A 24,239-nucleotide genomic window follows, 5' to 3' on the forward strand; every position below is an offset into this window, starting at 1 on the left:
ATTTCTAGGGATACGGAAAGTAAAATATTTGTAATTACATCTTTACTAAAAGCTCTTAGCATCGTTAGTTATCAATCGCAAATGTAAATGCGTGCGTTTGTTCGTTATGACCAGCGATGAAATGTAAACAAAGCAGGGATTTCGGTTTAATGTTGCGTGTTTAGCAAAAGCATGATAAAGAATGTTTTTCATTAATTTATCTTGGATTTCTAAGTATACTGTACAACAAAAGCTAGCCTATGCACTGGTTTTGTAATAATTCACCAGTCGTCTTATATTATCAGATATGCCCAAAATTAATTCAAATATGATAAATTTTCAACCTCGTCTTATGAGCGGAAATATACGGTATGTTTCTGCTTGTGTAATGTACACCTCTGTTTTCAACAATCTATGCTTAAATATACTAAATAGAGTTTTCTTAAATTTGACCTGCTGAAATGAGGGTGCGTCTTATAGGCCGTCAAATACAATAATACAGATGATGATATTACAGTACCGGAATGGGTGACCATATTTATATTCTCGAACACATACCCTTTCATTCTCATTATCTACATGATCAGGCATAATTGGGGTCTCAAATGTTAAAACTATCATGCTTGTTTTGGGAGTCATACTTATTTTCCAAACTCATTTGTGGTTCAATATCTTTAATAGGATCAATGTCTTCAATCTTCATGGCACTAGGCATGTGGGCTCGAGTATCTGATTTAACAGATCAAAAGATATTGCTTACCGTACGTACTACTATCTTTACTTTTAATCAAACCAATTGATTTTTGTACAAATTTACTCATCCTGCAATAATTTTAATCATCAATCTTCTCAGATACAATGACTCACGTTGGAAGCTTGGTGGTTCTTATTTCTGGAAATCTGTGCTCGATTACTTTTTCTATCCATTCTTCAGGTTTATATGCATCCTGGTTTCTTTGTACTTTATCACAGAGCACTTGAAATCATACTATTACCAAACTTTATGCCCTAATACCCAAGCTTCCATGAAAATTTCTTTGATTGCTCCAAATCTATAAAATGCTTCAGGAATTGTATTCATTGCTACAACCAATTGGAATGTTTTCTAAATGGAGAATGTTCAAATTTTTAGTTAAATATGGTATTGCGCCAGAACCATAGTAAAGTATTACCGTTGTCCTCGTTACAGGAAAAATTTTCTGCCACTGCTGATGAATTGTCTGTAATAACACTAGACAGCGAAGTATTGCTGGATTAATCCCTATTATTGCCGAGGTCAACAGAATTTTTTGTAATTAAGCAAGCCGAAGTTGTCAACGGTGTCTGGGGTTTGCCTACTGATCCAGAGGTAGGGGGAACAATAAGTTTACTAAATTTTTTTTTGAAGGAAGAGGTAATAATCAATGAGAAGTATAAGGTAAAGAAAATAAGACTGTCTGAAATTCCACTAAAGAGCCCATTAGCCTTTCATGGAATTAATTACTCCACCAATGACACCTGCAAGAGCTGCTTCCCCAATGTGCATTTCCTACTCTACCACAAAGGGATGGTGCCACTATGATTAGAGTGGTTCTAGTGTATGCCAAAACTACTTGATGGGACATAGCATTTCAAGAATACAATCATCCCCACTTTAAATCATAGTGGCAGGCAAACCGGATAAAAAGCCGAGAGTGCTATCTCTATGAAACCAGCTAACCCATGGAATCTGAAGGCAAAGTTTTTGTTCAAGAATAGGTCTGCTTGCCAGTATGTGAATACTGACACCCCTAGGCGTCCAAAAATTATTGGGTAGTTGGCAAGCCCACCATAGTCCCACAATACATTTTGAGGAAAAAAAAAAAAAGCAGCAACCAATACTAGATATGACGTTCCCCTAAAAAATGGACAGTGAAATGGGTAAGAGTATTTTGACAGCAAGCTTGGAGACTGTTGATAAATATAAAGGAGAATAAAGAAATTATAAGTAATAGAAATGCGAGAGAAATTTAAGTCAAACCCAAGAAAAAAAAAATAACCCAGTTCAAAAGCCCTCTTCAGCACGGGAATATGATGCGGTGAAGCCCAAAGACTTCAAAAAGACACTCGTTAAGAAGGTAAACAAACGACTTTGGTCTTCTGAGGAGAGAATATGAATCCCTTAGAATGAGCCCTTAGATGACCGCGGAGGTAGCAGCAGTAGGGGATTCAGCATTATGAAGCTTCATCTGTGGTGGATAATGTGGGAGGTTGGGCTGTGGCACCCTAGCAGTACCAGCTGAACTCGGCCAAGTCCCTGGTTTGGCTGAAGGAACGTAGAGAGTATAGGTCCCCTTTTTTGTTTTGTTTCATTGTTGATGTCGGCTACCCCCCAAAATTGGGAGAAGTGCCTTTGGTATATGCATGTATGTAGAATGAGCCCATGCAGCAACAGCACTGATAGCAATTTGAGGGGTCTGGCATGCTTGTAGTGCAAATGACCACTACAATACATTGCAAAATTATAAATTAGAGATCGTTGTATGCCAGGAGGTAGGCAAATCGCAAGACTATTGAGAGCAACAGTGAATAAGGTTACACTCAAGACGCTGCCTTGGGGAACACCCTCTTCGTGGAAGTAGGGAGAAGATAGTTCTTATCCCTCTCATTTCCATAGTATGGTTTGATAAAAATTCTTAAACGAAAACACATGTCGTCCTAGGATCAACCTATACAAGACCTAACACTTCGTTTTGGTTAGTAAAAGCATTTGATATCATCCTTAATAACATCAGCAAAGGGTCTAACACCCTTCGCTTCTTCCTAAAGACAAACAGCCTGTTTAATAAAAGGTTTTTTTATTCTAGATGCCACACAATTCTGACAACTCTCAAATATTTGCATACACAACTTTTCATGGTTATAGGCCTATAACTAGATGGCAGTTCTTGGTCTTTACCAGACTTGTGGCCAAGAATTATAATTGAAGTATGCCAAGAGTAAGGAGATGTATGAGAACACCATAGAGACCATTAAGAGTTTCTAATAAAAATTTCTTAGTAACTGGTGACTGACGCGCAATCATATCTGATGCCATCCTTACCGGGCACAATCAAAGATGAGCAAGAGATAGCATTTTGCATTGCCATTCTAAAAGTTCAATTAACAGCTTCAATATTGGAAGCAGCAGGAGGAATAACATACTGTATGTTGTTTTGACGTTCAGCAAACATAGTAACAAAGAAGTTAATCACACTTCAAGATGGGGATTCAATTTCTGGACAATTTTGTGTAATACTTCCAATAAAAGCCGAGAGCTCCCACGAGGAGGAGAGATCGATTCCCTTCAGTCTGAAGATCTGGCTCAAGGCTGGGCAAGAACCTTTTATTGCTGTCACCAGGAGAAGTTTCTCCTCCTGTGAGAAGAGTAAAAAGTATACAATCAGTTAAATAGTGGCTCTGAGTGTAGCAGTATTCCTTCTACAGAACTCAGAAAACTTTGCCAGGTAGACTGCTGCAGAAAACTTGCAGAGGTATCCTTCAAGTTGCTTCACAGGGTGCCTCAAAAAGCCTTTCTTTTGGGTATGCTGGATAACCTCCATCTGTTAAGAGAGGCACTGAACTACTGTGTAGAACTTTCGTACATTAAGTTGACATAGAAGGTCTGGCCAAAATGGAGGTTTTCTTGGAACTTCTAATCTATCTAGAAGACCGGATACCACTCCACATGAAGCAATTTCGTGCTACTAGCATTATTCAGAGGTTCTGATTCATTCTGTTTTTTTTAGAGCCTGACAGATAGGGCAGAATGGGGGAAAGGTGTACACATCCAATCCTTCCCATACCATGGGAGATACAATGCATCTTTCATCACTTCAGATAGGTCTAGGATCTCACTGCCAGCTTGTGGTTCAGGTGTGGCAAACACACCATTATCGGGGAACCCACAAAGTCAGGAGTTCCCTAGCCACTTGAAGATTCAAAGACCATTCTGAACTAACTATCATTGCTCGTTGGCTCAGATTGTCTGCTATCACATTCCTTTTCCCTGGGATGAAGCTGGTCGAAAGTTGGTCAAGCATTCACCTTTGCCCAATGATGCAGAACTACTGCTAATTGGCAGAGGTAGCAAGACAACCTCCTTGCTTATTGAGACATGTCATTACTTGTGTTGTCACTCATCAACACAACCGAGTGACCTTTGACAATAACTGTTTAATGGAATAATAATAGGTAGGCCATGTAACGACTTGCCCTCCTGTGTCCACCGACCCGACACTTACGTTCAAAGGTGTGCTCCTTACCCTTGGCGAGATGCATCTGGGAATGGGAGGAAATCCTGCGGATGGGATGGAGGGTCTGATGACCGAGACCACTCGGACTTAGTGCCCAATGAATGTAGTTCAAGTGTATTCTTCCAAAAGGCACTATTTCTTCAGAGGCAAAATATCCCATGAGTTTCTGCCAAATATGGGCCTGCAGGAAGTTCTTCTCGAGGAACTGTTGCGAGATGCTTGGAAACACTGACATGGACAAGATAACACCAAGATTTAGCCAAAGATCCCTGTGGCAAAGGACTCCTGACTCAGCCAATAACAACCAGTTATCCAGGTAACCCTTCCTTGACCTTAGATGGACTGGGACCTGTAAGCAAGCGTCCTAGAGGTCGATGGACTACAGGAAGTCGTTCGGCCTAATGGCATTGATCACTTGCTACAAGTTTTCTATCTTTAACTGGTTGTGTAGTATGAACTGGTTCAAGTGGTACAGGTCTATGACAAGTCTCCAAAGCCCTGTAGGTTTTTCCACCAGGAAGAAGTAGCTGAATAAAACTGGAGACCTATCAAGAACTTCATCGATGACATGTTTCTCCAGCATCTGTACATTCTCTTTCTTAGAGTAGATATTTCTCTCGTATCCGTGACGTCTGTTTAGAGAGAGGAGCTCAAGAACTAACTGGGGAGGAGCACAAAAATGTGTTCCAGCTGCCCTCCTCAAGAAAGAAGCTGGGCTCTACTATTCTCACTTCTCACTGGTTCCGGTGACTTCCGCAGGCCGGAATAAGGTTGGCTGATGGATAAAATCCACATTACGTAATACTATTGTCCCTAACGTCCCTAACAGGTACTGTATATGTTGTGTGGACTATGTCGTCACTGCATCTCTCTTGAATATGTAATTTCCCCAATTAGAAGCACATTAGTGGAAAAGAAATTCTAGGGCTTTAGCTCAATAACCAAGCTCTTCTCATCTTTTTCAGACGTCATGGTTGGACAAATTTTTCGATGTTATGCTAAAACTACACTGGGCCCTGACCACCGGTCAAGCCAAGAGCAGACCTGGAAAGCTGACATTGTTACCATCTCCATGTTGTGCAGATCAGGGACTAAAAAGTAGACCGACTGCTGTCCAATAGTTACACCAGGAGCTAACTACGCTATGTCTGGATCAAAAGCTAATGGATTTGGACAAGCTTGCTTCTAGAGCATAACCCTTCCGTTGATGGGAGAGTGCTGGAGGAAGTAACATTGCCAACGTCGTTGCTTTAAGAGAACTCAGAATCAGAGATTTGCTTATTTAACTAAGCTAAGGTAACAAGCTTGACGAGACTACGGAATATCGATGAGAAGAGGCCATCAATTGGTTTATCTTCCAACCACAATTGTTAAAGGGCCCTCACTCAGGCCATTAATACATCTAATGAGACACACTTTCTTATAAAGGAGTATGCCTTCCTTCGGCCTGAAGTCAGGATTTCTAAGGGTGCACAGTAGTCAAAGGCTGCTCATGAATAGCAACTGACTAAATACAGTATACACAAAACTTATGCCAAAGACCCTCTCTACCCAAGCTAGGACAAGAGAGGGACAGGCAATGGTTGCTGATCACTTAGCAGGTAGACCTATAGGTTCTCCTAAACTCCCCCACCATTAGCTGTTAAGTATAGCAAGGTTCCAGACTCTACAAAATACGACTGAGCTTGAGCGGGACTTGAACCCCAGTCCAGCAGATTACCAGGTTTCTAATGGGCCACCACAAACCTGCCATTTCTGTTTTAGCAGGAAACTCTGGAGAATCCTCAATAAATATTAAGACTTTATTGGAGGTGGCTCTTGTTTAGGTGCTTATAGGAACATCTTTACAGTCAAGACGAATGTCCGACATATAAGGTGAGGAGGCCAACAAAGCATGTGAACAATGGGAACTAGTTTTGCATTCCGACAAAATAGGCTCAGAATACGATGATGAAGAAGGCTGACATAGGGATTGTTTTTAGGATTACGAACCCATAGTCGAACTATTACAAGCAACCACACTTTGTAACACTTATACTGTACCGTTTCCCTATTGGGGGAAGTTGGACGACATGAGAAGGTTAACAAAGAGGTCCGAAGCCATTTGGACTTTGAAGTGGAATAACAATTTCCCACAAAAGGAGATGGGGTTGTACAGGCAAAGTGTGCTGAGGAGTATGAGATAGTGTACGTTGAGGAGATTTACACATCACGCATAGGAGAAATTTCTGGGATACATCACAAAAATTCACCTTGAACACCCATATCAGACATAAAAAGTTGCTCGTACGAGCTGAGAACACTCATAAGTGGAGATGGTGAAGGAGCAAGCTTAAACTCAGATGATAACTGATGGGCATATCTTCTCCAGCATTATCGAATGGATGTATTTTGGGCAAATGCTAAGGGAACCACCTCTGAGGCAATCGAGGGCAGGAGAAACTACGTCCACGAAATCAAACACTATCATTTTCCTTCATTATCAGGTCTTGAGAAAACTCCAATAACAAAAGATCAGACAAGGGAAGATCAGGCTTTGAAATATACATGAGGGGAACGATCACACTTGGTCACCTTCTTCCTTGGACCACTGAACTTCTCCAACTAAGAGGATAACCACGCCCTGCACACTTCAAAAGGGGCATCCACGGAACATCAATGTCCTCTGCAAGTTGGACAAAAGGATGAAGATTGAAATCTACAAGGCTCAAAGTGCTGCAAGGGTGGCCTTCCACCAAAGAATGTTATTATTGTCACTTGTTTCAGTCTCATACTAGGAAAAGAGTAAGTGAAACAAAGCCATGAAAAATGATAAAAGTCAGCAACAGACGTCTTAACATGACGACAACCAGAATCAGAGCGAGCTACCAACCATGAAAGCTAACATGCCAGCCAGCTTAAAGGGTTGGTGGTTCAGCCGTATAAGGATGCTAGACAAACAATATTTCTACTGGTCATAAGTGAAACAAATGATCCCATTAAATGACAAGCTCAGATTTGTATCAGCATAGGAACAAACTTTTTTTTTCCCCTTTTTGGGCATCCTAAATAGGAAAAACATGATACAGAATTCTTTACAATTATTTTGAATTTCTAAGGATTTAGAAAAGAAACATTTGTAATATCTTTAAATAGGCAAAAATCTTGCTTTACACAAGTGGTTTTGTAATTAATGGGAGTCTCCCTTATACTAAAGGTATAGATAAAATAACTTGACTGTCCTATTTAATTAACATATCATCAAAACGTAGTATTGTAGGTGGAAATATGAGATATTTACAGTTCAATACACATTCATTAACAAATATAACAGTCTTGTATTTCTTTTTAGGATTTCATTTAATCTTAATCATTGGGAAAAGTAAAGACAGTCCTTAAGGTATGATCATCTGATTTTCGAACTTTCAAGATTTACAAACAAATTACAGCAAATCTAAAATACAATATGATCAAACTTCGTGGTTATAATTCTGAAATTAGCAGCACTCCCTATGCTGGAGCTGCCAAGCCCGATCAGCACTGACCTGCTTTATTTGAAATCAATGGCACTTGCTGAGAGCGAGAGGAGCGGAGAGGAGAAAAGAGAGCGAGAGGAGAAAAGAGAGCGAGAGGAGAAAAGAGAGCGAGAGGAGAAAAGAGGAGAAAAGAGCGCGAGAGGAGAGCGCGAGAGGAGAGGAGAGGAGAGCGCGAGAGGAGAAAAGAGCGCGAGAGGAGAAAAGAGCGCGAGAGGAGAAAAGAGCGCGAGAGGAGAAAAGAGCGCGAGAGGAGAAAAGAGCGCGAGAGGAGAAAAGAGCGCGAGAGGAGAGGAGAGGAGAAAAGAGCGCGAGAGGAGAGGAGAGGAGAAAAGAGCGCGAGAGGAGAGGAGAGGAGAAAAGAGCGCGAGAGGAGAGGAGAGGAGAAAAGAGCGCGAGAGGAGAGGAGAGGAGAAAAGAGCGCGAGAGGAGAGGAGAGGAGAAAAGAGCGCGAGAGGAGAGGAGAGGAGAAAAGAGAGCGAGAGGAGAGGAGAGGAGAAAAGAGCGCGAGAGAGGAGAGGAGAGGAGAGCGCGAGAGAGGAGAGGAGAGGAGAGCGCGAGAGGAGAGGAGAGGAGAGCGCGAGAGGAGAGGAGAGGAGAGCGCGAGAGGAGAGGAGAAAAGAGCGCGAGAGGAGAGGAGAAAAGAGCGCGAGAGGAGAGGAGAAAAGAGCGCGAGAGGAGAGGAGAAAAGAGCGCGAGAGGAGAGGAGAAAAGAGCGCAAGAGGAGAGGAGAAAAGAGCGCGAGAGGAGAGGAGAAAAGAGCGCAAAAGGAGAGGAGAGGAGGAAGGAGCGCGAGAGGAGAGGAGGAAGAAGCGCGAGAGGAGAGGAGGAAGAAGCGCGAGAGGAGAGGAGGAAGGAGCGCGAGAGGAGAGGAGGAAGGAGCGCGAGAGGAGAGGAGAGGAGAAAGGAGCGAGAGAGGAGAGGAGAGGAGAAAGGAGCGCAAGAGGAGAGGAGAGGAGAGGAGAAAAGAGCGAGAAAAGGGCGAGAGAGGAGAGGAGAGAAGAGAGAGGGAGAGGAGAAGAGAGAGGGAGAGGAGAAGAGAGAGGAGAAGAGAGAGAGCAAGAGGAGAAGAGAGAGAGCAAGAGGAGAAGAGAGAGCGCAAGAGGAGAAGAGAGAGCGCAAGAGGAGAAGAGAGAGCGCAAGAGGAGAAGAGAGAGCGCAAGAGGAGAAGAGACGAGAGGGCGAGAGGAGAGGAGAGGAGACGAGAGGGCGAGAGGAGAGGAGAGGAGACGAGATGGCGAGAGGAGAGGAGAGGAGACGAGATGGCGAGAGGAGAGGAGAGGAGACGAGATGGCGAGAGGAGAGGAGAGGAGACGAGATGGCGAGAGGAGAGGAGAGGAGACGAGATGGCGAGAGGAGAGGAGAGGAGACGAGATGGCGAGAGGAGAGGAGAGGAGACGAGATGGCGAGAGGAGAGGAGAGGAGACGAGATGGCGAGAGGAGAGGAGAGGAGACGAGATGGCGAGAGGAGAGGAGAAGAGACGAGATGGCGAGAGGAGAGGAGAAGAGACGAGACGGCGAGAGGAGAAGAGACGAGACGGCGAGAGGAGAGGAGAAGAGACGAGATGGCGAGAGGAGAGGAGAAGAGACGAGAGACGAGAGGGCGAGAGGAGAGGAGACGAGACGGCGAGAGGAGAGGAGACGAGATGGCGAGAGGAGAGGAGACGAGACGAGATGGCGAGAGGAGAGGAGACGAGACGAGATGGCGAGAGAGAGAGAATTACGTTGTGGTGACTAACGGAAGTGCAAATGGCAGCCAACACCTTACTCCTTTGGTCCTAACAGCAGCAAATAAAATATTCCAGTAAACTATCCATCTGCATTTTATTTAACTCTACCAAAATCATTCTTAAAAGTTTATAAATACAGTGTTATTGGCATAAAATTGAGTAACTTAGCTATAAAATAACCTTCTATCCATTTATTTGAAATAAAGACTATACAGCCCTCAACTTCATGATTTAAGGAGCAAAACAAAAACTGCTCATCTTGATGATACCCCAAGTGTTGGGCATATATAATAGTAAAGTATTTAATTTGGTATCATTTAGCTAAATTTTAAGTTTTGAGAAATATTTTCAAAGTAACGGGCAATCGGCGATAGGGAACAGTATTAATGTTATTGCGAGGTTCTACTTGTACTTCAAAAATTCTTGAAACTCCAGACCAGTCATACGGTATCCTAAAAATTTACAGTGTCCAGGTCACAAGTTTAATGGGTCAACATATCAATTATAAACTGGATATTTCAAAGCACAAATGAGTGATATTAAAGTTCATAATGGTGCTACATGCTTCCGTTACATTAAAGGAGACGAAATCCTTTAATATGTACCACCGCCAGGTTTCCACATGTAGAAGCCACCAATCAGGAGAGACAAACTGCTTATGCTTAACAGATGAATATTAAAACAAACTGGATTAAAATTTTTAATTAAAAATTAAAAAATGCACTAAAGTATACAAATTAATTCAACTTATTTTGTCTCTCCCGGGGCACCACCATTTCAAACTATCAGGTGTGATTCTAAAATTGTACTTTCAAAAGGATCTAAAAAAAAAAAAAAAAAAAAAAAAAAAAAAAAAAAAAAAAAAAAAAAAAAAAAAAAAAAAAAAAAAAAAAAAAAAGGGACTAATGCAAAGGTAGTAGTCTATATGTCAGTCAAAACATCCTGTAGACTGTACCTGTGCCAGCTCCACCTAAAAGGGCAATCAATCTGAAAAATAAAATAAATAGGTAAATAAAAACATCAGGTTCTGGTTACATTAATATTTTTAAGTAAAATTAACAATGTAATATATTGACAGAAAACAAGAAAAAGGCAACAGTCCAAAATATTCAAAAACAAGGCAGTAGGCCCTAAAAATTTGAAAACAGAAGACAGTTGCCTAAAAAATGAAACTGCCCAAAATATTTGGAGAAGTAAATGAAGTTTAGTTTACATGATACTATACTGTGGAATGGGTGGGGACACAAACAGCTCCGTTTCAGTAGAGGATAAAAAGACACCACTCCCCATTTCTCATTACTAAATATTTTTTACCTAATTTCAATCTTCAATTCTCTACTTACGAACGAATTACAATGCAGTAATGTACTGTTAAAAGAGCATAAATATGTAAAAGGTGGGTCTGAGCAAGGTTCTCTAAATTTAACTACAGTATTCTCTTGAAACAAGAGCCATCCAGTGACAGTCAGCACCTCTCTTTCAGCAAGAACAAAAAAACCTATCAAATTTGTGCTTGTACATTCATAAATATGGATTAAACAAAACCCAAACAAAGTGCTATTTCAATAAGGCAAAAGGAAAAAGAAGAGAAGAGATGTCAATATCATCTCTCATCAATCTATTGTATTACATAAGTAGAACCCAATTTGTTTCCACAAAGTAAAATATCTAAAAATAGTTGGAATCTTTCATTATGTGCATCTTTATATATCTTATTAATCATTCTTGGGGATCAGTTTGTTCTGGCCAGAATTAGGTATAATATTGTTACAAGTCTCTGTAATTACATAAAACAAATACTAATGAACCAACCAGTCAAATGGTGATTATGTAAACATGCACCCACAGGCACTTCATTGACAAGGGAAGTTGTAAAGTATAAACTTTCAGCAGGTTGCACTCACAAATCTATAGTGTCAGCCATCCTAGTGTTGCTGAGTGAGGCACAAGGAACTATGATTGGAGGGGAGGGTTGCAGGATAAAGCACTAAAATAACAAATTCAGAAGTAATTAGACAAATTTGACAGTAATTTGTATTTTTCCTAATGATACAAACTTTAGCTATATATAGGGGTATTACAATGAGCCATTACAATTTAGCGAGGGTTAACTACCCATCCTGCTAGTTAGTTGGGGGTAGGGGGGTAGCTAGCTATGCCTTTCTTCCACACCTGTGACTGTGCTTCACTTAGCTTGGAGGTACAACTTTGACGGGGGAGAGGGTTGGCAGGCAAGTATGTATTAAATAGCTAAGGTTTGTATCTTTAGGAAAAATATAGATTACTTCCAATTTTGTCATTTTTTCCATAACTGAAATACAAACCAGTGCTATTTATAGGGGTGACTCACCCATTAGGAGGGTGGACGTCCCTCCCTATCTGGATTATGGCCTTACCCAGGGTACTCCCTACTGCACAGGTTTGTACACAAATAAGGCGACCGTAACACCTAGCTAAACCTGCTAAGTATGGTCTGCGGCCTATGCAAGCGGTGAGTAATGAGATATTACCAATGTGACGGTCAAGGCAAAAGTTATCCAGTCTTTGTAGGAAATAACTGAGGTGACAGACATTCCCAATACTACCTCGCCAGGTTATGGAAACTCAACAGTATTAGGACAATACTAGATTACACAAGGGAGCAATGCTTTAATTGCAGAGGTTCGAGGTCAGCTTGTGCAGAAGACCCAGGATGATGATTTTCCCAGGGTTGGGGAGGATGAAGAAAGAAAGAGCCAGACATTCCTTTCATACATTTAGACTAAGACCTGGGTATCCACTGCCCTCAACCTTCTGCTACTTGTCCAATAAGGAGGTTGAGGTACTAAACCAGCTGTTGTGCAGCCACCACAGGATTGAGAGAGAACATATTGAGGTCCTGTGGGTCACGTCATGCAGGTAGTGGGAGGTGAAAGTAGTTTGGCATTTCCACACGCCTGCTTGCAATACCTGCATCACAGCAGTTCTTTTTGAAGGCCAGGGATGTACTGCAGCTATGTCCCTGACATTGTGGGCTCTGGGACAACGTTAGGGAGGAAGATTGGGATTCAGAGCAAGGTCAATGACCCTGCAAATCCATGTAGAGATTTTGTTTTTCATGATCCTCTTGTTTCTACCTGTGCTGATGAAAAGTGAGGGCCCTCTGGGCCGAGCTGCTACAGTTCTTTTGAGGTAGAGTCTCGAAAACCTTACTGGACATAGTAACAGATGATCTGGGTTGTTGGTTACAGAAGTGAGGATAGTTATCCACAAGGAGTCGAATCTAGGATCGGAAACCCACGGATTCTGAATCTTGGCAACAAACTCAGGGATGTAGCCGACATTATCCAATGGGGGACGTCATACAAAAGACCACGGAGTTAGCTAACTCGTTCGGCCGAGGCTAAGGTGAGCAGGAATACAGTCTTCCAAGTTAGGTGGCCATCGGTTGCCTGGCGTAATGGTTTGTATGGAGGTCCTTTTAGGGAGCAAAGAACTCTAACCACGTTCCATGAAGGTGGTCTCACTTCCGACTGACGACAAGCGAGTTCATAACTCCGTATGAGGAGGGAAAGTCCTCGAGATGAGGAAATGTCAATTCCCTTCAGTTTAAAAGCATGACTCAAGGATGAGCGATATCCTTTAACCGCTGAAACTGAAAGATGCATTTCTTTCCGTAAATACACGAGGAACTACGCAATTGCTGGAATAGTGTCACCGAGTGGATCGAGATCCCTTCCAAAACACCAACCACAAAGATATTCCACTTCGCCTGGTTGTCTGAGTAGATTGTGTCGTGGAGGAAGTTATCTTGACAGCTCCGTCAGGAGCAGCAGAAAGTCTGGGAACCCTTCTGCATGATGCCATAGCGGAGCTATGAGGGTCAACGAAAGATTGACTCATGTTCTGGTCTTTGTGTGTATTCTTCTCATCAGACAGAACGGTGAAAATGCGTAAACATCAATGTTGTCCCATTGTTATTGGAATCCGTCTTGCCATAGACTTGGTGTCTGGGACTGGGGAGCATTACGATATGAGCCTGAAGTTCAAGCCGTTGCGAACAGATCCACAGTCGGCGAAACCCACCAAGTCAGGACTTTGTTGGCTACTAGATAATCCAAAGACCATTCGGAACATACAATCTGCAAAACACTGCTCAGATTGTCAGCGAGCACATTCCTCTTGCCTGGAATGAAGCGAGCTTATAGCGAGAAACCGAGTGAATGTCTGTATCTCGGTATCTCTACTGGTAGATGGGAAAGGGGCTGCGAAAAAGTACTTCCTTGCTTTTTTTATAGAAGCCACTTTCATGGTGTTGTTGCTCATCACCACCACCGAGTTACTCGCCAGGAATTGGAACTCTTAAGGTCCATACATACGGCCTTCATCTCAAGGAAATTTATGTGAAGGAACTTTTCAGACTGACCAAAGGCCTAACACCGTGTGGTGCAGCTCGTAGGAACCCACCCCCCTCCTTTTGATGCGTCTGGAAAAAAAAAAAAATCAAATAGGGTGGAAAAATAAGAAGTTCGACACCCTTCAGCAGATTCTCGTTTGCCACCCACCATCCAAGATTCATCCTTTCCTCTGGTCCCATGGGGATCAGTGTCTGGGGAATTGAAGGCCTGATTCTATTTTGAACTTTAGGGGCCACTGGAAAGATCGAATCCTGCGGCAGCCGTTGGGAACTAAACAGGCCAAGGATGATAGGTGTCCAAAGAGACATAGCCACTTCGTGGATGGGAGTTCTCCTCACCTGAGAAACAGTCTTGCGACCTTCCTTAGCCTCGCTATCCTGTCATCTGAAGGGAAGGCCTTATCGCTAGTCTGACCGTGTGTGCCGTTTCCATGCTGAACTAAGTCTATTCGATAAACATTTTCATAGCCAAGAGGCCAATGACGGGTTTCTAACCTCCAGATGCCTTTTTCCCGAGAAAAAGTAGACTGAAGAAGCCTGGGGACCCGTCGAGGATCTGGAAAGCACCCTTCTCCAACATGGTCTGGACTTCAGCTCGAAGGGCCTGCCACCTTCCTGATCCCATCGCAAAGGAGCTCACAAGCATTGGATTCTTGGTCAGTGGAGGGAGAGACGAGATGAACGGGATGCAATATCCTGATTGAATCACAGAGCCCATCAAGGGTTTAGTCCCGAGCTGAATCCACCAGGTCCAGCACCTTTGTAGACATCATCCACTGGTGGACAAGCAGGGGGGTCACCTATCCTAGCGTATGCGGCTTCTGTCGTGGCGGTGTTTTCCCCCCACGGTTGGACTATGACGAGGATGAACGCTCACCTCCACGTTCAAATGTTCGACGAGTGATGGCCGCTGACACGTTGGGGAACGTCGGTGAATCTCTTATCGCTGACCGGTGCCTGGTGATGAAGAAATGGTAGTTGAGTAGAAGGTTTAAGTGTTGACGGGTGATGCCACAAAATTGCGGGATCGATTGGTACCGATGAACGATTAACGAGAGGAAGGATCGTGGGTCGACTACCCACGAGCAGGCGATTCACGTAACAATGCATGGCGAAGAATAACAGCAGGTCGACGATTCGCGTTGAAGACTGAAAACGCTGCCAATGAACTGCTGCTTGAAGCTCCCGCGGAGAAGTGCAACCCTCGTAAGGTGACCCATTCAGGAGAAAATCGAGAATGATCCCTTGCAGGCGATGAACAAACTGAAGTTTGTTGAGGAGAGGCCGATGACGGAAGCTAAGGTCGGGAAACAAAAGAAGCAGGCTGTGCGAGTTCCTCCAAAGAGGAAGACTGCGGAGGCGGTGAAGTGAAGAGGTGTCTTTTGGCCGAGGGAGCAGCATCACCCTGAAGGCAGAGGGGAGGATGGATACTGCGAGGTCTTCTGCCACCAACAAGACATTACCCTGAAGGCAGAGGGGAGAATGGATACAGCGAAGTCTTCTGCCACCAACAAGATGCTGAACGACAAACATGGGATCAGGAAGCCGATCGTCAGCAGGCCTTCGAAGAGGAGTCTCTATGAGTGCCCCTGAGCTGGAAAGGGGAATACTTGCAAGAGACACTTGAATCGGACTTAGCTCTTCCCCCGAAGGATATTCGTCAGGGAAAGGAGAGCAGACCTCGGTGGAGACGAAAGATGATGCAGAAGACGTAGCCACAGGAACTGCTGGTTGGTCAGCAGAAGAGTCCTCCAACACCATAACATCAACTAAGGACAAGGGGCCAATGTCTGATGCTGATGTCCGCTGAAGCTCTGCACCCTGGTGAAGGGATCGCAGCAAAGCTTCCTAGGAAGGAGAACAGGGCAAACCCAACAAAGGCCATATCTGCAATAAGGGAGAAAGAGATAAAGTCTCATTCAGTGGATGGGGGGGAGAGAGAGAGAGAGTGAGTTTGCTACTGCTCCTGCTCACACATTGGTGATTTAGCTCACTTTGCTTGGAGGTAGGACATCAAAGGGGGATAGGGCTGGCAGGTAAGTTTATATAAATAGCTAAAGGTTTGTATCGTAAAGAAAATTACAAATTATCTACGAATGTCATTGTTCCGTAACTAGCATGCAAACCTACGCTATTTATTAGGGGTGACTTGCCCATTTAGCTTTACCCAGGGGCTCCTTATTTTGAAGAGGCTTGTACCAAAGTAAGTAGTTCCTGCACCTTCTAAACACTGCTACGCAGTATTAGCTTGATACTAGAAACACAAGTAAGCATGGTTTACCTACAGTGGTTTGAGGTCAGCTTATGCAGAGAACCCAGGATGCTGCTTTCCCCAAGAGAGGGGAGGATGAAGAAAAGAATTAGAGCAAGTCAAACCTTTTCATTACCGCAGACTAAAACAGAGTAACAATGCCTTCAACCTTCTGCTACTTGTCCAATAAGGAGCTTGAGGTATTATACCAGCTGTTGTGCAGCCACCACAGGGCCGATAGAGAACATATTGAGCCTACTGTGGGTCATGTCTTGCAGGTAGTGGACTGTTTATGTATTCTTGACTTTTCCACACCCCAGCCTATAGAACCGGCATCACAGAGAAGTTTCTCTTGAATGCCAAAGAAGTAGCTATACCCTTGACATCATTGGCTCTGGGGCGACGTGAAGGAGGGTCCGGATTTAGGGAATGGTCTATGACCTTGCGAATCCAAGCAGAGACTGTTTTTAGAGAGACTCCTCTTGTTACTCCGTGTGCTGATGAAAGGTGCTGACAAAAAAAAGCCAACTTACGTGTACAGGCGGCGGATGTTCTCGAGGTACAGCCTCAAACTCTTAACTAGGCAGCTAAAGTTATCATTAGGGTCATCAGTTACAAAGCGGAGACTCAAAATCCAGATGGAGTCGAATCGGGATCCGCTACTCTAAGACTGAGTTTTGACTACAAACTCGGGGACAAAGCCGAACGTTACCTCTTCCCATCCCCTTGAATGGGCGATGTCGTATGAGGGACCATGAAGTTCACTAACTCGCTTGGCCAAAGCCAAAGTTAGTAGGAACACAGTGTTCCAAATGAGGTGGAGATCTGTTGCCTGGCATAATGGTTCATAGGGAATTCTCTTTAGAGACCTGAGAACTCAAACCACATTCCATGGGGGGGGGGGGGGGGGTCTCACTTCAGACTGAGGACAGGTAAGTTCATAACTCCATATGAGTTAGAAAAGTTCTGGTGACGAGGAAATATCCATTCCATTGAGTCTAAGGGTAATGCTTAAGGCTGAGTGATACTCTTTAACCGCCAAGACTGAAAGGCACATTTCCTTACGCAAATACACAAGGAATAATGGCATCGAGAGGAGAGATACCTCTTCCATGACACCAACCACAGAAGACTTTCCATTTTGCCTAGAAGACTTTCCCTTTTGCCTAGTAGACTGCTGCTGACGATTTTCGCAGGTATCCAGACATCATGCTCGCAACTTGCGAAAATCTTCTCTGAGTGAGGAGATACTGGATTATCTTCAGGCATGAAGTCGTAGCGAAGCAGCGGCTTTGTGGAAAATGTTGGCATATGGTTGAGTAGATCGTGTCGTGGAGGGGTTTCACTTGGAGACTCCGTCAGGGGTTGCAAAAGGTCCCGAATCCATTCTGCATGATGACATATTGAAGATATTTGAGTCAATGAGAGGTTGATCGATGTTCTGGCCTTCTTGAGTACCCTCCTCATCAGACAGAATGGGGGAAAAGCGTAAACGTCGATTTTGTCCCACCGTTGCTGGAATGCATCTTGCCAGAGCGCCTTGGGGTTAGGAAATGGGGAGCAGTACAACAGGAGCCTGAAGTTCAGGGACGTTGCAAAGAGAGCCACAGTTGGGGGACCCCAAAAAGTCAGGACTTTGTTGGCTACTAGATGATCCAAAGGCCACTCGGTACTCAATAGCTCTGCTCAGGTTGTTGGCGAGCACATTCCTCTTGCCTGGAATGAAGCGTGCTGATAGTGGTATCTAGTGTATCTCGGGCCATCTCGGTATCTCTACTGCTAGATGGGATAGGAGCTGCGAAGAGGTACTTCTTGTTTGTTGAAGTAAGCCACTACTGTGGTGGTGTCGCTCATCACCACCACTGAGTGGCTCCCCAGGGATTGGTGGAACTGTGTAAGGGCCAGAAAGACTGCCTTCATCTCTATGAGATTTATATGGAGGTACTCTTCTGACTGGCCCAAGGCCTGAGGTTGTGTGGTACAGCACATGGGGCCCCCACCTTTTTTTTCTTTTTTTGGAGCTTCTGAGAACAGCCTCAAATCTGAGGGGAGGACAATACGATCCACTCCTACCATGAGGTCCGCCTAGTAGGATGTTCGGGTTTGAATTCCTTTCGAGGAAGGAGGTAGGACTGAAGCACCTAAGGCAGGATGGGATTGTCCCTCCCGACTTCAGTCGGTGGAGAAATCTTCGCGAGACTCCCTCGGCAGAGATGAGATGGGAGAGTATCCGGCGGGAGAGACAGGAAGGACAGGTCTCGAAGGCCTAACAGGAGTTAGTTTCCCCCTAAGGAATGTAACCACGTCAGACTTCTATTCCTCTTCAGGGGAGAAGCAGCCATGGTTCCTAACAGTAGGTCTGCTGGTGCCGTTGGATGGGAGGTCACTAAAGAGCGAGATAACATAGCAGGCCCAAAGGCTTGCACTATTGCTCTGACTATGGCACTGAACCAAGGCTGCTTGCTGACTGATGCATTGTCAGAAAGATGCCCTGAAGGGAAAGGGACCAAAGGTTCCTTGTGAGGAGTCTACCGATATTTGCGGTGGGACCGCCTTTGAAGATAGAAATCTTCGGGATCCTGAACCCTTCTGTGGAGGCTCCTTTCCCTTTCCTTGTTGGTCGCGCTGTAATGCATTTGAAGAGAGGGGCGACCTGTCAATCTCTATTCTGAAGTGCCTTTTGCCTGTAAGAAGGTTTTGAAGCCGGGGGAATCTGCTCTAAGGTTTGGCGTAAGTGTATAGGAGAGCGCTGACGTGTAGGAAAACGTCGTTGCGCACGAGCGCTGCCGTGTAGGAGAGCGCAGCTGCACAGAGGAGCGCTGTTGCAAAGGTGTGCTAGCGAGCGCAGGTCTCTAGAACGACGAGAATGCGGTGGAGAGCGGCGGTGATCGGGAGATCGCTGGGCCATTGGAAGGTCCTGACGAGCAGGTGAATGCTGAGGCACCGAAAAGTGCTGACAGGCTGGAGTGTGATGACGCTCTGAGAAGCATTGAAGTCACTGACATGATAATGGTGAGTGCTGGTGCACTGAAGGCCACTGGCATGCAGCCGAACGTTTCAGAGGTGCATCATGAGCAGGCAGACGAAAAGAAGACAAGAATGGAGAAGGCAGGTCATCAGGTCGGAGTGAAGGAAGGTCTGGAACAGGGATGTGCCCTTTGGAAGGGTGAAAATCCTCCGACAGGGATCACGAACGATCCACAGAAGAGTCCAGGGCCAAAGTCCGAGGCCTGGCGGCGGTGTCGTCAGGAGAAGATCCAGGAACGGGGGAAGGTCGAGGGTTGGAAGACGACTGAAGTGGAGGCTCCTCTGGGGGGGGGGGGGGACAGCTACGAAGATGAGGCCCAAACCTTTCCAACTGGGAGGCAGACCACTCCCGACACTCGCTGCACCTGTTATCACTATCACACCGTTGACCTCCGCAAGTGGGACAAATGGTGTGGCGATCAGTGTCTACGGCTGACATGAACGTTCCGCAGGGCCAACCATCTGCATGGTCACAGAAGTCACCCCACACGCACACACTAATCAAAGAGAAAGCACAAACAAAAGCAATCAATAGCAATCCAAAAATAGGCGAAGGATGAAGAACGGCAACGACATTTCACCATCCAAGCCAAAAGCTAAATCCCCGGTGTGAGCCGGAGTGGTAGAAAGCTACCTCCTCTACCCCCGCTAACTAGAGGAATGGGTAGTTAACCCTTGCTAAAATTCTAATGGCTCATCTTTTCAGCTTCGCTGAAAGTAATAACCCATAATAAGTAGCGTAGGTTAGAATTCGTTACGGAACAACTATGGATATCCACCAAGAAACAGGATAAAAAAACGTTCAACACACCCAAAAATACAAACAGCAATCTTACTTTTCTACCAACCATTTATTGCACCACTCTATCTTTACCGTAATACCTAAGCACATAAAGGTCTCATTTTCACAAGTTCAAATTTGTCCTGTTTCAGTCATTACACACTTTTTTCTTAGTACATTTCATTATTTTCCAACTAATAACACTCATTTTTGACATGCTGTTAATGCATTGTCTTCAATCATTCTACCCCTCTTTTTAGTGTACAGTATAAAAATTTCCTACGTGCTCAAGTTTGAACAGGATAATAGTCATGTTAATTATTTTTCGTTGTCTTGCCATGATTTCAGTACTATGTTAAATTTTCAAACAACAAATACCTGCTTAGGACAAGTTTACTTGGCAGACGTCTTTCTGTTAAAGTCTGATTTTTCTGTTAACCAATAAAAGTGAGCCACGGCAGAGTAAAAACCATCGGAGGTTTTGAAGAACATCCCCGAAATAATGACCCACAGAGCAGGAGAGCGCACCTCTATATGCACCGCTAACCAGTTCATAGGAGCAGCCATGTTTTTTCTTCTTTACAAGCAATGCGAGCCAAGGAGGAGCAAAAACTATCACAAACATTTTTTGCTAATAGTGTGTTCTTCTTTCAGTTGTAATGTTTCAATTAAATTATAGAATAATGCAATATTGGTTAAGATATTGAAATTTGCATAATAGAATAGGTATTGGAAATTACACGATTTTGAATACCCTGTACCATATACCTTCCACCTTGCAGTTCAGAAAGAAACCGATGGGTGGTGTTTCTTCTGAAAATTACTTGTTCGAACAGAATAAAAGGCCAAACATTTTATATTTGAAACCTCTGTTAATAATTTATAATGTTGGAATATTCCATATAATCATAGTTCTCATTTTATCTATAATAATAAAAGGTAAGGGAAGATACGTACGTTTGATATATTTAGTTTGAATATTGGAAATAGAAGCCAAGTCCATATTCCAACAGATGCTAGAGCATAAGCTACTACTGGCCACATTGTTAAGTGTGTATTCACCCCTTTAATTTGCTTAATTATTAATCAACTCCAAAATACTAGCCCATGGGGCTAAAGTGCATAGAGAAACAGTCCGCTTGCCAGAACATGATAGCAGCGAGATAATGTTTAATCACGAGCGAAGCGAGCATACGGCAGAGCTAAAACCAACAAATCCTTAGCTCAATTAAGTAAGGAGGTATTTGTAATACGATGAACAATGCTATAAACGACTCCATGGAAAATACGATGGAAACCACCTTTAACTATGTTTCCGGAGGGCCTGGCAAACTAAAGATTAGTTTTTTCACCATTACTCGTTTAAGATTACGGTAAAGTTTTTTTCATTTCGATGACTGAAGGAAGCAAACATTAAAAAAGTTAATCTAAATCACAAAATTAGACAAGTACACTATTTTTAAAGCATTGCAAACGTAATTAATGATGGTACCTAGGGCAAAGCTAGAGCTTTTCAGTTATGGTAATGGACCTAGAACAAGTCGACCATGATGGATATCCAGCAGGAATCCTTATCAAAATGTTCAAAATACAACAAAATACATTACAAAACAGTCTTATTTTCTAAATACAGTTTATTGCACAATCTGGTAATTCTATACAATAGTTCTGCTATTAATAATTTTTTTTTTTTTTCTGACGAATTACTTGGTGCTTATCTGAAGCTGACCCTTTCTTTTTTGAGGAGGAACACTACTGTTGCCCTATTTGTTACACTACTGTTGCCCTATTTGTTACACTACTGTTGCCCTATTTGTTACACTACTGTTGCCCTATTTGTTAACCATTCCAATCTTTGGGGACCCCCAGTGGGAAACCGGGGTTTTTCTGGTGGGGAACGAATTAAAGAATCCATTTTAACCTACGAATAATGGCACTTCTAGAATTAGCAATAAACAAGGCCACCAGCAAACCAAAACAAACAACCTTACTTTACCTAAACAAGTAGCCATACCCCTATATGAGGGGGTCTTCGCCACCCTGCGACCCCCCTTACACAGCCATATAAAATATAACAGCCTAAAACACTTTGTGTACTTAGGTTGGAGGGTAAAGGTGTGCTGCACCTTTCCGACTCGATACCTAATGCACAATAACCTCACGAATGAACACCAATTACTTATAGCTTTGTGAGAAATTCTTGATTAATTTTCAACCTAATCTAACACCAATATTATATACAAGTAACAAATTAGATTCTATATCTAAATAAGACTTCAAACCAAGTTCCCTTAAAAACGGATACGTAAAAACTTTTTCTTACTCTTCTTTTTCAATACAACATGCCTTCTGTCACTACGAAAAGCTTTTCCAGTTAATATCAAGTCGGCACTTTGAACCACTTCTCAGTACTTTATTAATGTTTTGATGTTACTACAAAAATGCAAAATAAAATCTATATAATTTATATAACAATTGAGACAAGAACTTGGGAAAAAATCCACAGAAATTGATGTTAAAGTAGAGGGTAAATGAGAAACCGCACCAGATATTGAAGGTTCACACCCCTCCATGACCCTCAAAAGACAAATATTAGTGGTTGAAGTTGTGCGAAAAGTCTCAAAAAGTGTTCGTTCCCTAGTAAAACAGTCACCTGATTGAGTTTTCAAGACACAATTCTAGTCTTATTAAAATGCTATCCGCAAATAAAATGTGGATAATCATCATTGGTTAAAAACTATGACGTTTGGGTGACATCTTCCTACGTAGAATACTGTACAGTCGACAATGTAATGACAATCAATGTTTTCAACGTGCACACGAACAAACGAGAGCTCAGTCTGAAGAGGAATTTGAGAGGCCTGAAGTCGAGGGACAGTTTTATTCAGGTGGCTCAAATTTAATTTTGATCTTTAAACCACTTCTAGACCTAGCGCCGCTTAGATTAATGTATCAAACGAAACCTTGGACATCCCTATTTCAAGTGAAAGTACTTAAATTTGATAACTTGTATAGAATTACCCACCATTCTATAATTTTTCCCAACCTGGTCGGTCAACGAGGGGGGAACTGGGTCATGGAACAACAGATGCTTAGCCCCTGAAATGAACGTCAAAAATCGGACTTAAGACCATGTTTACTACCAGGAAAACATTAGATTTTATTAGAAAATTTTTTGACCCGATCTATAATTTAACAAAAACCATTTATTAGTTAAATATTGTAATTTTACCGAATGCCATATTCTCAGCTAGTCCCAAACAGTCAATTCTGTGTGGGTTATCCAACAAGCTTCAACCCTGGCAAGTTAATATTGAAGTATTTCATAAAGTGTAAAAATTTTCCCTCAAAGAAGCTATTTCACAAATAAAAAAAAAAATATCCAGTACCTCAAATTACTGGAATCCCCCAGATTTACTGAAATCCTCAGGTAAATACTGAAATCCCCTACAATATCAATGCAAACCCTTAGAAATCTATAAATAATGTTTTTATTAAATAAGTTATTGCTTTTAGCATTTATAATTTTTTATATATTTCCAGGTAGAACCTTGGCTAGGGGTTGTGACCTGGGAAGGTTTGTGACCTGGGAAGGGGGTCCGGGGGCTTGCCCCCGTCTACGAGTTGTGACCTGGGAACTACTAGGTTAGGTTAGGTGGGTTTGTTAGGTTCTGTACCCTTTTGGGTAAAGTTTTATTGCATTACAGATTATCATTTCGAACAGAAAATATATGTTTTCCTGTAGTAAATAATGTGATTTGACTGAATTTGACTTTCATTTCAACCGCAAACAAACTGAGCCACCAGTTCGACTAACTTTAGGTAACTCAACTGGTCGTTTACTACATGAAAACATTTTCTGTTAAAATGTTTAAATATAATGGCTCTGGTTCCACCATGGGCTCGCTTCGCTCGCCAGAAAACAAAAACATCAAGCTCGTATGTACTGGCAAGCAGTATGTTGAGCTGCTCACGCTAACATTAGCAATGGTCCGCTAACATTAGCAACTAAATAATTAAGATTCTTGTTCCGCTAACATTAGCAATGTTACGTTAACATTTAAATATTTCTGAAACAATTCATTTGCGATAGAAACGAGTGTTCTTTTCGAAGAGAGCGGACCTTTTTCTAAAGAAAAAAAGTAGTTTTAAACCGTAGGTTACATTACCCTGTAATACAATACAATAATACCCCCATTTGTACCTTTTTAAATAATGTGTAAAGGCTATATAGAATACCGAAAAATGCTTTAAAATACACATTTTATTTAATTTACTAAAAAAATAGTGTAAATGAATAAGAACACATC

The 24,239-nt window shown here is 42.8% G+C and overlaps 1 long non-coding RNA gene across 1 annotated transcript in view; it reads right to left on the reverse strand.

The window, feature by feature from the left end:
- Positions 1–24,239, reverse strand: part of LOC137630096 (uncharacterized) — an 83,503-nt gene that overhangs the window by 58,532 nt on the left and 732 nt on the right. The window contains exon 2 of the long non-coding RNA XR_011041648.1: positions 10,430–10,461. This is a non-coding gene — a long non-coding RNA (uncharacterized lncRNA). The remainder of the gene's footprint in view (positions 1–10,429; positions 10,462–24,239) is intronic.

This window comes from Palaemon carinicauda, chromosome 38, assembly GCF_036898095.1.
Source record: "Palaemon carinicauda isolate YSFRI2023 chromosome 38, ASM3689809v2, whole genome shotgun sequence".
NCBI lineage: Eukaryota > Metazoa > Arthropoda > Malacostraca > Decapoda > Palaemonidae > Palaemon > Palaemon carinicauda.